This window comes from Leopardus geoffroyi, chromosome D3, assembly GCF_018350155.1.
Source record: "Leopardus geoffroyi isolate Oge1 chromosome D3, O.geoffroyi_Oge1_pat1.0, whole genome shotgun sequence".
In the NCBI taxonomy this organism is placed as follows: domain Eukaryota; kingdom Metazoa; phylum Chordata; class Mammalia; order Carnivora; family Felidae; genus Leopardus; species Leopardus geoffroyi.
Genome location: NC_059339.1, coordinates 57926965 through 57940064, shown reverse-complemented (window position 1 = coordinate 57940064; position 13100 = coordinate 57926965). Strand labels below are relative to the sequence as shown.

Sequence of the window (13100 nt, the reverse complement as noted above, 5' to 3'; positions counted from 1 at the left end):
TAATTTATGCTAAAGCTATTGTTTAATATGAGGTGGGCACAAAAGGGTCACGTAAATGAATTTTCTATTCATCTTTCAAGTCTCAACTCATGACTATTTTATATAAAGTCTTCTTTGCCCCCATCAACTCCTACAACAGCTTATACATAAGGGAAAAAAAAGTTACCATTTATCATATTGTGGTCATTCTTTCAAGAAATATTTACCGAGGGTCTGTTATCTATTAAATGTTGTCCAAGCCACTGATTCACAAAGAGGAAGTCACAATTTTGTAATAAGAAATTTATTACTTATTAGGACAGCCATTGTGCATGAGGTGCTACCTGGAAGTATCTACCTAGACTGTTCTCTGAACAATGTTTTATATCTTGATGCTTTTTCACATGCTTTCCCTTTTGTCTGGCACTCCCTTATTTGCCTTCAGTACTTGATTAATTCTTCTGTGGTTTATGATTCAGAGCTAAAGTCACTTCCTCTGAGAAGTCTTCCTTGATCCTTGGTTAACCTCTCCTCTGTGCTCTGAACTCTTACCCTACAAATATCTCTATCATACACTTATCATTCCGCATCATAAATATTTGGTTTGTTCCCCCATACAGTGTGTAAGCCAGTGCCTAGTATAAAGCTGGCACTCAAAAACAGTTTGCAAAATATGTGTTATATAATAAACAATAGAGATTATCAATTAACATTATTCTTTGACTTCTGTCAATAATATACATACAACTGTGACTTTTTACCTAAGCTTTATAAGCAAATTCATATTCTGAAAGACCTATATGCAAGTCAAAATGAACACATCTAAACCTTATTTAACTTATCCAAGAAACTACCTGAGCCTTGTCCTGAGTCCCTGCCTCTTCAGGGGACCAATACCTACAAGGAAAAAAAAGGTTTTAAACATTTGGAAACCAGGTAGAATAATGTTACACATGGTTCACTTTTACTCAAAACACTATAATCCCCTACTGCTAGTAATCATGCGCTATCTCTCCTCTTAAATCAAACTAAACAACTTAAGAATTATGTGATGGGCATTTTATAATTTAGAAATAAAATACAATAAATGACAACAAAACAACAGAAAAAATTCCATAGGGGTAATAAAAGTGTCCCACCAAAAAAAAAAAAAAAAAAAAAAGGATTTGTTGCACTGAACTATTAAAGTTCTATATACATGTATGAAAATAAAGAATCCTAAATCAGCCTAAAATCAGCCTAAAATGATTTAGAGTTATACTTCTAAAAGTTTTTTTTAAGTTTATTTATTTTGAGAGAGAAAGAGAACATGAGTGGCGGTGGGGTGGAGAGAGAGAGAGGAGAGAGAGAGAGAATCCCAAGCAGGCTCCACACTGTCAGCATGGAGCCTGATGTGGGGCTTGAACTCATGAACCATGAGATCATGATCTGAGCTGAAATCAAGAGTTGGATGCATAACCAACTGAGCCCCCCAGGTGCCCCTAGACTTGTACTTCTAACTTGTAATCTTGCTTCAAATTTTAAGTGGAAAAGTATAATCTTCCTATTTAAGCATGAGGGTAAATACTTTGTAAATGCCCTAAAACAGGTTGATGAAATTCTATTCTATTTCTGGTTGCTAGAGAAAGTTGTAAGGAAGGGATATTACATTTTGTCATTGTTTTTCATCTTTTGAGATAATCGCATAGTTTCTTTTTGTATCAGTTAATATGGTGAATTACACTAACTGATTTTGAATGTTAAACCAATCTTGCATTTTAGAAAAATTTTGGTCGTGATATATGATGGACTTTTATATTTTTGGATTTGGTTTGCAAATATTCTGTTGAGAATTACTGCATCTATATTAACAAGGGATACTGGATTGCAATTTATTTTTCTTGTAGTATCTTTGGCAGGTTTTGCTATTAGGATATGCACGTAATGAGTTATCTGTTCCTTTTCAATTTTCAGAAACAGTTTGTGTAGGACTATGTGCAAGATGGAGGCCTGATTCACTTAAAACTCGCACATTTCCAGAAGAGCCTGATTTTCTGACTGGCCCTTAGCCAGCTCTTGGAAACTGAAATCTTAGAATGTACCAATAAAAACTGTTTTGCACATGTAAACTGCACTTACCAATCTATCTGTCTACATACTTTGTGCAAGCAAGGTGAACACCTGCTTTTGGTAACCATAGTTGGCCATGCAGGCAGTATGTGACTGATCCCTAGTAAAAATCCTCAATTATTAGGCTCAAGAAAGTTTCTCTGTTAGACAACATTTACACACATTGCTGTAATTCACTGCTGGTAAATTAAGTGCATCCTCTGGGACACCAATGGGTGAGGACTCTTGGAAACTGATACCTGTTTTTTTCCACACTTTGTCTATAGGACCTCTTTCTCTTTTGTTGATTTTGCTGCATATCCTTTTGTTGTTAAAAAAAAAATGTAGCTATGAGTAAAATGATTTCTGAGTCCTGTGGATCCTTCTAGCTAATCACTATCCCTGGAGATAGTCCTGGGGAGCCCCAACTCAGTGTGACACTGGGGACCATCAGTGAAGACCAGTATTATTTTTACTTAAATGCTTGGCATTATTCACCAATGGAGCCATCTGGGGTTGAAATTTTCTTTGAGGAAAGTTTTTTGTTTCCCCCTTAATTAACAGACTTTATTTGTTAGAGCAATTTTACATTTATAGAAAATTTGAGCATAAAGCATAGAGAGCTCCTGTATAGCATTGCCCCCCAACATCTCTCCCTATTGTTAATAACATGCACTAGTGTGGTACAGTTTTTACAATTCATGAGTGAATCTTGAAACATTATCACTAAGGTTGATAGTTTACATTAGGGTTCACTGTGTTGTACAGGTCTGTGGGATTTGACAAATGCCCACCATTACAATATCATACAGAATTCTTTCACTGCCCTAAAAATGTGCTCAGAGCGCCTAGTGGCTCAGTCAGCTAAGCATGCATCTCTTGATTTTGGCTCAGGTCAGGATCTCATGGTTTGTGAGTTCGAGTCCCGCATCGAGCTCTGCACTGACAGTGTGGACCCTGCTTGGAATTCTCTCTCTCCTTCTCTCTCTGCCTTTCCCCTGCTCTCTCTCTCTCTCAAAATAAATAAATAAAGATTTTTAAAAATCCCCTTTGCTCTACCTATTCACCTTCTCCTTTTTCCCTCACTCCAAGTCTGCTGGCAACCACAAATCTTTTTACTATCTCTATAGTTTTGCCTTTTCCAGAACTCATGTACTTGGAATCAGACAGTACGAAGCCTCTACAGATTGCCTTCTCACTTAGCAGTATTTATTTAAAGTTCCTCAATGTCTTTCTAAGGCCTGATAGCTCCTTTATCACTGAATAATATTCCACAGTATGGATGCATGACAATTTGTTTATCCATTCACCTATTAAAGGACATCTTCATTGCTTTCAGATTGTGGCAATTATGAATAAGGCTGTTATAAACATTTGTGCACAGGTTTTTGTACAGATATATTCTCAGTGCATTTAGATAAATAGCAAGCGGTAGGATTGTTGAATCATATTTTAAGACTGTTTAGCTTTTTAAGAACCTGCCAAACTGTCTTCCAAAGTGGCTGCACCAGTTTGCGCTCCACCAGCAAAATTAGAGTTCCTGTTGCTCCACACCCTCATTAGCATACGGCATTGTCCGTGTTTTTTATTTTAGTCATTAAACTGTGTACAGCAGCATCTCATTGTTGTTTAAACCTGCAATTTCCTAGTAACATGTTATATTGAGCATCTTTCCATATGCTTATTTGCCATCAGTATTATCATCTTTGGTGAGGTGTCTGTTCATATCTTTTGCTCATTTTAAAGAATTGGGCTGTTAGTTTTCTTATTATTGAGTTTTAAGAGTTCTTTGTATATTTTGGATATAAGTCCCTTACCAGAAAATGTGTTTTGCAAAGATTTTTCTCCCAGTCTATGGCCTAGCTCTTCCTTCTCCTAAGTGTTTTGCATAGAGAACTTTCCCATTTTAATAAAATCCTACTTATTAATTTTTCTTTCATGGATTGTGCTATTGGTGTTCTATCTCAAAAATCACTACCAAACCCAAGGTTACCTAGACTTTCTCCTCTCTTCTAGAAGTGTTATAGTTTAGCATCTTATATTTAGGTCTATGATCCATTTGCAGTTGATTTTTAGGAAAGTGTAAAGTCTGTGTCTAGATTCATTGTTTTGTATGTGGATTATCCAGTTATTCCAGTGCCATTTGTTGAAAAGAGTATCCTTTCTCCATTGAATTATATTTGCTCCTTTCTCAAAGATCAGTTCACTATATTTGTGTGGGTCTATTTCTGGGCTCTCTAATCAAGTTTTACTGATCTATTTTTCTTTTTGCCAATATTGCACTGTCTTCATTACTGTAACTTCATTGTAAGTCTTGAAGTTGGGTAGCATCATCTCTCCTACTTTGTCCTTGTTTATTATTTTGTTGGCCCTTCTGGCTCTTTGGCTTTTCATATAAACCTTATAATCAGCTTACCAATAACGACAAGTAACTTGCTGGGGTTCTGATTGGGATGGCATTAAATCTACAGATCAAACTAAGAAGAACTGACAACTTCTAAGTATTAAGTCTTCATATCCATGAACACAGACTATCTCTCCATTTATTTAATCTTTTGATTTCATTCACTAGAGTTTTGTAGTTTTCCTCATATAGATCTTACCCATATTTTGCTAGACTTATACCTAGTTCTGTATCTCCCTTCTTCTTTCTCTCTTCCTGTTGCTGTGAATGTAAATGATATTGTGTCTTTAATTTCAAATTCAGTTTCTCATCCCTAGTATACAGGAAAGCAACTAACTTTTGTATATTAACCTTGTATTCTGCAACCTTGACAGGATTATTTACTAGGTTCCAGGAGGTTTGGGTTATTCTTTAGGATTTTCTACAGAGATAGTTGTGTCAGCTGTGAACAAAGACAGCTTTATGCTTTCTTTCCCAATATGTACCTTCAATTCCTTTTTGTTTTGTTTTTTTTTTTGTTTGTTTTTTTTTTTTTTTTTGGTCTTACTGCATTAATAGGACTTTTACTAGGATGTTCCATAACAGCTTTTAACTACAAATTCAAGTTTAAAAATACATATATAGCTACTCAAATACCTATTTCTTCCAGAGTGAGCTTTGGTAGTCTATGTCTTTCAAAAAAATCTATCCCTTTCATTTAAGTTGTCATATTTACTACCTGAAGTTGTTCTTATTGTTTCTTTAACATAAAATCTGTAGAAATGAGACTTCATTCCTGATTTGGTTATTTGTCTTCTCTTTTTCTGCCTGATCATCAGTATGCCTAGAGTTTTATCAATTTTATTACCTTTTCAAAGAACCAGATTGGCTTTGTAAATTTTTCTCTATTGTTTTTTGGTTTTATGTTTCATTGACTTAACTGATCTTTATTATATTCTTTTCCTGAACACTTCATATTTCATTTGTTTTTCTTTTTCTACTTTCTCAAGGTGAAAGCTGAGGTTATTAGCTTGAAACTTTCCTTCTTTTCTAATGTGGATGTTCAGTCCTAAAAACTTCTAAGTACTGCTTTAGTAATTTTAATATGTTTTCCAAGTAATTTTAATATGTTGGGTTTTTGTTTTCATTAAGTTCAAAATACTTTGTAATTTCCACTTGAATCTCTTCTCTGACTCATGGGTACTTAGAAGTGGAAAGATAAAAGGAACTTGGTCATAAATGTCATTACTCTTTTTTCAGATATTTAAAAAAATTTTAATGTTTATTATTTATTTTTGAGAGAGAGAAAGAGTGCGAGCAGGGAGGGTTAGAGAGAGAGAGAGGGAAACACAGAATCCAAAGCAGACTCCAGGCTCCGAGCTGTCAGCACAGAGCCCAACATGGGGCTCGAATTCACGAACCACGGGATCACGACCTGGGCCAAAGTCAGATGCCCAACTGACTGAGCCACCCAGGCACCCTGTCATTACTTCTTGACATGGAGACAGCACTATTTCTCCTAAAAAACAAGGCTAAGAATTATGTTCCAAGGCTTGGTATAGTTTCTTCCACTATAACAAAGCTTCTACATCCAAATATGCATACACTTTAAACCAAGAGTGATCAAAACACCTGTACTAAATAACACTTAAAAAGTAAATAATTTGTAATAGGGGGGAAATGGTTTGAGCAGGTAACACTGCAGACTAAAAGAAAGAGATAAAAGTGCAAAAATATCAGATGAGGTGTTCATCTCATCATGGGGTGGAAGAAGGGACATGACAAAAGGATATTCTTCCCAAATAAGTCACATAAAAGGTATAAGAATAAAAATGGGAATAAGCTAAATGTCCAGCAATCAATCTGTTAAATATAGTAAAGTATACCAATAAAACTGCAATACTATGCAAACATTACAAATGGTATAATAACAAACCCAAAGCTACCAAGACACTTCTTGGGGCAGTATGTAAAATGTCTCCCAAATAATCTCTGTCATGAGAAAAACATTCCCAAACTACATAACTTGAAGGATGAAACCTGAGTATCCTCATATGCTCATTAACTTAACATTTTTCTTCTCTATTAAATACCAGTTTACCTTGTTTAGACTTCTGTTGAGCTAAAAAAAAGTTTTCTCTTTTATAAAGGCACTCATAAATGGAAAAAAAATGTTACCTTTAGAGGCCCAAATGTAAACATTTTAAGATATAACCAATTCTGAAGGGCATTCACAGGCCAGCCTACTAAATGCGAACCAATCAAAGAGCAGCCTAAGTCTTAACATGGAACCACATAGAACCACTGTGGCAAAATAAAAATTTCTCAATACCCAAATCAGAAGTACCTGTAACAAGACGTATTTTTAATGAATGATTTTCCATGATGATACTGACCCCAAATAGAAAATTTTCAATTACTGAAAACAAGCACATCAACTCCATGATTTACTTACAGAGGCAGGCCATGTTGACAACTGAGAGATGGGATTGGTGGAGGCGGGCAAACACATTTGAACCAAATCAAAGTATGGCACCACACACAGGATAAAAAGAAAAGAAAGCAGATCCTGCCTCCTTAAGAACTACATGATCAGAAGGTAAGTAGATAATTATATTCAAGGCATAGCAAACAAAGACAATGGCATTGATACCCAGAAAAATCTGATAATGGTATTAAATGCTACCCCAATTTTGCTGAAATCTATGTAATCAAAAAAAAAAAAAAAAAAGGAAAGAAAAAGGAAGTACTATGACTTGACTAAAGGATACAATTCACTGTAAAAAAGTATTTTCAAAAATTTCCAAACCACTTATGAAATAAATAATTACTTTGACAAAAATGTGAAAAAGGTAAAATGAGTACTAGGAGTGGGTTCCTAGAATAATAATGCAACCATAACTAGGAGCTTGTAAAAATCCAGTAATTTATATGAATCTTGGAAGATTCTAATAGCGATGAGAATGGACCAGGTTAAGTCATACTAAACCTGTAAGTTGGATATCTGTCAAACTTAAGAGTAGAAATGACATAAAGTAAAACTGTATCTAGAATTTCATTCAACCTGAACCCAACCAAAAAAATCCTCTTGTAATCATGATCATAAAAACTGTCTTTTCAAAAGCTTCTGCTTGGGGCGCCTGGGTGGCTCAGTCAGTTAAGCAGCCGACTTCAGCTCGGGTCATGATCTCGCGGCCAGTGAGTTCGAGCCCCGCATCGGGCTCTGTGCTGACAGCTCAGAGCCTGGAGCCTGTTTCGGATTCTGTGTCTCCCTCTCTCTCTGCCCCTCCCCCGTTCATGCTCTGTCTCTCTCTGTCTCAAAAATAAATAAACGTTAAAAAAAATAAATAAAAATAAAAAACAAAAGCTTCTGCTTCTGCTCATAGGGGATGAATTGGGACAAAAACTGCCCTCCTGTCATTCATGATTGGAAAAATGGACAAAACATATGAAACAACTGTGTTCAGATGTTGAATAAAAGATATCACAAGATTACGCAGAGAAAAGAGAAGAAAAAGTTAGGTGAGCCCTACAATTACTCCAGCTTACTGCTTACAGGAAGTTGCTAGGCTACAGCACAGTGAGAGGTAATCCAAGCGGGAGCTGGTAGGCTTGCTGAGTTATTCAGATTCAGACTGACATATAGGGAGGCCGCAGACACTAGTCTTTTCAAGGCTAGTACCACACAGGAAGGTGCTGTACAAAGAGAATGTTCAGGAGATCTGCAGGGGGATATAGTCTTTGGCTGAGTATTAACCTGCATACTCATGGAGTAAAACGCCATCAAATCAGTGAAAGAACCACCAGAAAGTAGAAGGCTGAATAACTGCCGGAGCTTGCACATGGATGAATACAGCATTGCCATCAGAGTAGAGAAACTACATAATACACAAGGTATTTGATAGGGTCCTCAGAGAGGTCGCACCTTAATAATGGGGCTAACTAATCCCTAGAATAAAAATTGATACAGACACATTCTAATAAAGCTTAAAAGCAAGATTCAAAAGATGAAAATGGTTCCAAATAATTTGTAGCATCTGAACAAAGACCGAAACTTTTTATAATCTACACGAAGGTAAACAAATTAAGGTTCACAAAGTAGAGGGTAAATGCTAGTCTATTTTTACAAGTTTCCTTTAACAAGAAGGAGTATAATATTAACTTTAAGTAGATTTTAGTAATTTTTTTTCAACGTTTATTTATTTTTGGGACAGAGAGAGACAGAGCATGAACGGGGGAGGGGCAGAGAGAGAGGGAGACACAGAATCGGAAACAGGCTCCAGGCTCTGAGCCATCAGCCCAGAGCCCGACGCGGGGCTCAAACTCACGGACCGCGAGATCGCGACCTGGCTGAAGTCGGACGCTTAACCGACTGCGCCACCCAGGCGCCCCTGATTTTAGTAATTTAAAGTGCATATGGTAATCCCTAAAGCAAACACTAAACAATAAAGTGGCAGAACTAAAATTCCCATAGAGGAATCAATATAATATGCTGGATATTCAACTAACACAAAATAAGGAAGGAAAAGAATCTCAGAGACAAAGCACACATATGACCAACAGTAAACCAAGAGCACAATGGAAGACCTAAATTCAACCATACCAATAATTAAATAAATGTAATAGACTCTGCATTCATGACTAAAATATAGATAATGTCACATTAGATTAAAAAAGTACCCAACTATATGATGTATTTAAGAGATGCACTGGAAATAAAAGTAACAGGTTGCAAGTATAAAGAACAGAATGAAAAAATCACACAAACAGTATAAAGAATAGAACAGAAAGAATCACACAAACAGTAAGCATAAGAGAGTTGTTGTGACCATATTAATATAAAATAGACCTCATTAAAATAAAATAAACCTTATCACAGATATAGAGGAAAACTTCATAATAATAAGAGTAAATATATCATGTACATATAACAATAATAATGGCAAAATACCTAGTAACACTATTTCAAATGATACAATCAAACACCTTGATCCAATTAGTATTTAAATTTAGAAAATATTACCCATCAAATTGTAAAATACACATTTTTTTTCCAAGTGCACACAGAATGTTCATCAAGATATACCACATATTAGGCTGTAATACAACTTTCATTAAATTTTAAAGGATAAAGTTATACAGAGTATGTTATCTAAGCATAAAGGAATTAAATTAGAAATCAACAATACCCTTCTAAATAGTTCATGTGTCAAAAAAGAAATTTCAAAAATTTCAAAAATATTTCAAACTGAATGACAATGCAAATACAGTATTTCACAATTTGTGGAATGTTGCTAAATTAGAGCTTAGATGGACATTTACATCTTTAAATGCTTATGGTAAAAATGAAGAAGGGTTTAAAAATAATAATCTCAGTTTCTGCCATAAGATGACAGAAAGTGATTAGCAAATCAAGCCCAAAGTAAGAGGAAGGAAAAAATGAATATAAGAGCAGAAATGAAGAAAACAAAAATCAGACATGAAAAAGAGTTAAGAATGCCAAAAGCTGACTTTTTGAAAATTGATAAAACTAATAGAACCTTTGCAAAACTAATAGAAAAGAGGAAAAACACTAATTACAAATATAAAAAATGAAAGAGAAAGTATCACTACAGTTGTGACACAAATCGAAAGGAAAATACAGGGAATTGCACTTCCTGTAATGTGAGTAGTTTGTTTTGAACCAACCTTCTCACAGTATAAAGCTCTAGACACAAAAACTCCAGCTATAAAAAAACAACAATCTCAAAGCATCAGAGGTTGACCAGAAACAGGGAAAAATGGGAGGGGAGTTGCCAACTGGAAGACTGTGTGAGCTTCCTGTCCTTATGGCTTTTTACCAAAGTGTAGGTTCCAATAGATGTAGAGCAGAATGGCTACATTTTGGAAGACTTACCTGTTGTTAAATCAGAGAAGGGAATAAAGGATGATAATGGCAGATGGAAACTGAGGAGAAATATTCCAGTAAGGAGAAAGGAAGAGCACAAATCCTATGTATTAAACTCTGCTTAAATCTCTGGGCTGACACTGGAACTAAACAGACACAGTCTCCAAGCAGCCCAGCTAGTACTAAATGAACTGAGCAAAGAGTTCAGCTACTATCCAATCTTGGAAAGGAGAATTTGGTATCTGAATCCAAGGAAAGCAAAACAAAACAAAATTCAAAAAAAAACTCTTTAGAGAAATACAACAGAATGCAAACATTCCACAACATGTCATTCATGACATAAAGAAGTTATTCCCAAAAGTCAATAAATGACCCATAAAGTCAAGCAATGAAGACTAACACTAAAATGACCCAGATGCTGGACTTATCCAACATAGATTTAAAAGATCTATTATTGGGGCGCCTGGGTGGCTCAGTCAGTTAAGCATCCAACTCTCGATTTCGGCTCAGGTCATGACCTCAGTATTCATGAGATTGAGCCCCACATCTGACTCTGTGCTGACAGGGCAGAGACTGTGATTTTCTCTCTCTCTCTCTCTTTCTCTCTCTCTCCCCCTCCCTCGCGCTGCTCTCAAAATAAATAAACATTTAAAAAAATAAATATCTATTATAACTATGCTCATAATGAATAAACAGAAAAGAAAATCTATCAATACAGAGGAAGAGAAACTATAAGAATTACAAAATGGATATTTTAGAATTGAAAAATTCAATATGTGAAATGAAAGTTTCATTAAATGAGCTTTACAAAGCAAATTGGAGGTATCAGAAGGATGAGTCAGTGAGTTTCACGACAGATCAGTATGCATCATCTAATCTAAGTAACAGAAAGAAAAAAGATTTTAAAATTAAACAGATTCAATGAACTTTGAGACAATATTAGGAGGTATACATACATGCAAGTGAAGTCCTAGGATAAGAAAAGTTTAGATAAAATATTTGAAAAAATGATGGCTGAAATTTTCCCACAGAGTTGAAAGATAATAAATGTAAATGTTCAAGAACTTTAGTGAACCCCATGCAGGAAAGAAAATCACACCTAGACATATTGTAACAAAATTACTTTGAAAAGAAAAAGAAAAACAACTTACTATACCCAAGTAAAAAATTATATGAATTAGAAGTTACTTCTTACCAGAAACTATGTAGGTCAGAAGAAAGTAGAATAACATCTTTAAAGTACTGAAACAAAAGAATAATGGAGTATTATGAACTTCTTATGCCAAAATATTCAACAACTTGGATAAATAGGAAACTCCTTGAAAAACACAACCAACAAAAGCTGAAATGATGAATTAGAAAATATAAATTTGTTATTAACAAAGACCACTTCAGTCTAAAAAGCTTCACTGGTGAATTCTATCAGTAATGCAATAAATGAACCAATCTTACACTAATTTTGGGGGGAAACAGAATGAAGAAACTTTCTGTACCCATTTTATTAGACCTCCATAACCCTTAATATCAAGACTTGAAAAAGATATTACAAGAAAGGAAAATTATAGAAAAATATACCCCATAAATAGTAATAAAATAAGCCTGGGTAAACTGAATCCAGCCATATATAAAAAGATACTATACCACAATCAGATAAGGATTTTCCCAGAAATAAAAGGTTAATATTTGAAAGTCAATGAAATCCACCATATTAACCATATAAAGAAGACTGTATGATACTTTCAAATAAATGCAAAAAGGCACTTGACATGTTTCAGTATCCATTCCCAATAAGAATATTCAGAAAACTAGAATTGCAAGGTGATTTAACCTGATAAGGAAATCTATGAAAAGCTTAGAGCTAACATCATATACAATATGGAAGACTGAATGTTTTCCTTAAGATGAAGAAAAAGGCCAAGAGGTCTATAATATTCAGTTGTACTGAAGGTCCTACCAGGAAAAAAAAATTATGAGAAAAACTAAAGGTATACAGATGAGAAAGGCAGAATTGCTTCTATTTGCAAATACATGATTATTTAAATAGAAAACAGCAAGGAATCAACAACTACAAAAAATCTGTTAGAACTATTAAATAAGCTGAGGAACATCTCAGTGTACAAAATCAGTGGACAAATATTAATTATGTTGCTATATATGAGGGATGCCTGGCTGGCTCAGTCACTTAAGCATCCAACTTCGGCTCAGGTCATGATCTCACAGTTCGTGAGTTCAAGCCCCGTGTCGGGCTCTGTGCTGACAGCTCAGTGCCTGGAGCCTGCGTCAGATTCTGTGTCTCCCTCTCTCTCTCTGCCCCTCCCCTGCTCACGCTCTATCTCTCTTTCTCAAAAATAAATCAACATTTAAAAAAATTATGTTGCTATATGCTAGAGGCAAATTGAAAAATGAAATTTTAAACCATGTAAAGTAATGGCAAAAAACAAAGTACTTGGAAATATATTTAACAAAAAGTACACAAAACTTCTACACTGAAAACTTTAAAACACTGCCAAGAAATATCAACGAATAACTAAATAAATAGAGAGATGTAACATTTTCAGGGATTGGAAGACTCCTTATTATTAAGATGTCAATGTTCTACAGATTAATTTATGGATTCAATAACCTCTTAGTCATAATCCCAGGAAGTGTTTTTTTCTTTTTTAAATAGAAACTGACACCCTATTTCTTAATTTACATAGAAAAGCCAAAAACTACAATAGCCAAAACAATCTGGACAAATATGAACAATGATGGAGGATTTAT

General features: G+C 34.9%; 1 protein-coding gene and 1 long non-coding RNA gene across 13 annotated transcripts in view; one reads left to right on the top strand and one right to left on the bottom strand.

Moving 5' to 3' along the window:
* Positions 1-13100, bottom strand: part of KIAA1328 (KIAA1328 ortholog) — a 360849-nt gene that overhangs the window by 259808 nt on the left and 87941 nt on the right. The window lies entirely within an intron of this gene.
* The window catches only part of LOC123588197, a 28349-nt gene that overhangs the window by 294 nt on the left and 14955 nt on the right, over positions 1-13100 (top strand). The window contains exon 2 of the long non-coding RNA XR_006707745.1: positions 6908-7049. This is a non-coding gene — a long non-coding RNA (uncharacterized LOC123588197). The remainder of the gene's footprint in view (positions 1-6907; positions 7050-13100) is intronic.